This window comes from Silene latifolia, chromosome 11 (genome assembly GCF_048544455.1).
Source record: "Silene latifolia isolate original U9 population chromosome 11, ASM4854445v1, whole genome shotgun sequence".
In the NCBI taxonomy this organism is placed as follows: Eukaryota; Viridiplantae; Streptophyta; class Magnoliopsida; order Caryophyllales; family Caryophyllaceae; genus Silene; species Silene latifolia.
In genome coordinates this window covers 180,417,173-180,420,189 of record NC_133536.1, presented here as the reverse complement: position 1 = coordinate 180,420,189, position 3,017 = coordinate 180,417,173, and the positions used below count along the sequence as shown (strand labels likewise).

At 41.2% G+C, this 3,017-nt stretch overlaps 1 non-coding gene across 1 annotated transcript; it reads right to left on the bottom strand.

Annotated features, from left to right (window-relative positions):
* Positions 1-322: 322 nt before the first annotated feature.
* On the bottom strand, positions 323-429 carry LOC141616235 (small nucleolar RNA R71). Its single transcript, XR_012530592.1, has one exon. It is a non-coding gene; the product is annotated as a small nucleolar RNA R71 (small nucleolar RNA).
* Between the last annotated feature and the right edge of the window lie 2,588 nt (positions 430-3,017).

The window sequence follows — 3,017 nt, the reverse complement described above, 5'->3', positions numbered from 1 at the left end:
TTAACCCAAGCATTGTCAAGCCACCCATCCAAGCCAATAACTTTTATTTGAAGGCTACCTTTTTGCAACTAGTCCAAGGAAACCAATTCGGAGGGGGAGCAACCGAAAACCCCACCGAACACATCAACGATTCCTTGGATAGTTGTGACATGTACAAGGCAAACAGTGTTTTGGATGATATTATTCGCCTTAGGCTATTCCCCCATTCCTTGAGAAGAAGTGCCAAGGAATGGCTTAAAAGTTGCGACCCGACTCTCTAAGAACTTGGGATGATGTATCAAAGGCCTTCTTAAACAAGTATTTATCACCTCAAAGGACCACTAGGATCATGAGTGAACTTCAAGGGTGCATCCAACTTGAAGATGAGACTCTTTATGAAGCATGAGAAAGATACAAAGCACTTCAAAGGCTATGCCCTCATCATGGAATTGGGTATGATGAGCTCATCAACAACTTTTATGAGGGGTTGAGCAATGAAATGAAGATGAACTTGGACTCTGGTTTAGGGAAGGGAGCAATTGATAAGATTGATCATAAAACGGCTAGGGGGTTGATTGAAAAATGTCATCTAGGACTTTTTATTAGAACAACGATCGGCATAAGAGGAAGGGAATGGCAAGTGTCAAGTCGGTGAACAATTTAGAAATCAAGGGCTTGATTAAATAACTCAAACAACAAGTGGCTTTGTTAAACTCTAGCAACAACCCCATAAATTCTTCATCAAGTATGCAACAAGTGTTTTGCTATGAGTTTTGCGGCGACCAAGGGCATTCACCCAATGAATGCCCTTTGATGGTGGGAGAGGTAAATTGAATGGTGCAAGTAAACGGTGTGTGAGAATCAAGCCCGGCGAGACAAGCCTTCAACAACAAACAATATTACCCCGGAACGAGAGCCCACTTAAACTTCTCTTATGGTTAAAAAATGTCCAAAATTCCACCTTCCAACTTCCAAGCCTAAAAGCAAACTCAAACTTTTAACAAAGGACCACCCGGTTTCAAGGAAGAAATTTTCAACCAAGACCATAATTCCAATCACCCAACCAACCAATCACACAACCTAAGCAACAACCCTTCCAACAACAAAAAGCACAACCAAAGTCAAACTTGGAGCTCATGATAGAGCAATTGATGACCAACCAAAACTAATTCATCACTAGCTCAAATCACACAATTGGCTTCTTAAGCGAGTCAATTGCAAAGCCCAAATGGTAGATTTATGGGTAAAACCGAGGAAAAACCAAAGCCCATTAATGTTATACACTTGAGGAGTGGTAGAGAGTTAGAGAGTCGTGCACCCATGAAGAAAAGAAAGAGTAGTCAATCAGAGATTGTAGTTGAGCCAGCAAACGAGGTTGAAGATGATTTTGTGGAAATTTTTGTGGAAACACCCATGGTAATTGATGAACCACCTAAGGTGGTTGAAGAACCCAAACAACATGTTGTGAAGCCAGATGTGCCACCAATCCCATTTCCTCAATGGTTGATAAGAGCAAAACTTGAGCAAAAATATGGGAAGTTCTTGGAGATGATGAAGGGAATGAGCATCACTATTCTTTTCATTGATGCTATCAAAGAAATTCCAACTTCTGGAAATTCTTGAAGGAGTTGATTTCTAACAAAAACTCCTTGAATGCTTCAACAACGGCGAATTTGTCTACAGAATGTAGTGCTATTTTAATGAATGGGTTGCCCCAAAAGCATGAAGACCCGGAGAGTTCTCAATACCTTGTCGTATTGGGATAGTTCACATTAAAAAGGCCCTATGTGACTTGGGGGCTAGCATTAGCCTTATACCACTCAAGATTTTCAAGAAGTTGGAGGATTTTGAACTCTCCCTAACTAGAGCATCCTTGCAACTAGCGGATAGGTCGGTGAGGTATCCTATTGACCTTGTGGAGGATGTTCCACTCAAAGTGGAGAAGCTTGTGATACCTTGTGATTTTTATGTGATGGATATCCCCGAAGATGCCAACATTCTTATCATATTAGGGCGCCCTTTCATAGCTAGGGGGGAGGGTGCCTTGATTGATGTTAAAAAGGGAAACTTTCCCTCCAAGTTGGTGAAGATAAGATGGAGTTTTCATTTAATAAGGCTGTGAACGAGTTTTCGGAGGGAAAAGCTTGTTATAAGGTTGATATACTTGAAGAATGTATTGAAGAAAACCAAATTGAAGGGGATAATAGCCTACAAGGGTTTCTTGAGGGCAAGATGAAGGATTTCAAGGAGCATAGGGAATATGCATTGGCTATGGAATCAACAATCTTGGAAGATTCAAACAAAGAATTTAAAAGTTTGAGGGAGAACGGTAAAAAAGAGGAGAGATCCACACCTCCTCAAGTGGAGTTGAAACCTTTTCCCTCTATTCCTAAGCATGCTTTTCTTGGTTTTAATAACACCTACCCCATGAAATGATGATGTAACTATGCAAGTCATTTAAGTCCCATGCCTCCTCCATATCAACCCGGTGATGGCATCGCAACACCGTCATCCACAGCCAGACCAGAGTCCGTAAAAAGGTACTCGGGACACACCCGTGGTACCGGAACCAGGCGCTAACCGGATCCCTGCCAGATGTCTTGCCTCAACCATACGAGTCCCTCCAAACTCGAATCATTAACGTGTACGACCCTCTTGAGGTGGGAAGCTCCAATTGGCGACCCAGCGTAAGACGGTTTCCTAACCTTACGTCTCCTCAACAACAAACAACATGATACTCAAATCCCCCATTCACCACCTCCAACATCCATAATAAAACAAGTATACACAATATGCCAAATAAGACTTTTCACACAATAGCAAACCATCTTATGACAAGAATCCACATGTTTACCAATAAACCAACCAATTACCTGACAAACTTACCAATTCATATTATAATGCAACTAAGTGATACCATGGTGCCAAATCCACTTACCCAATCATAAGATATGATAAACCGCCAATATTAGTATGCAACCAAACCCTAATTACTTACTTACTCATGTTATCATGCAACTACCACATATATTATGTAA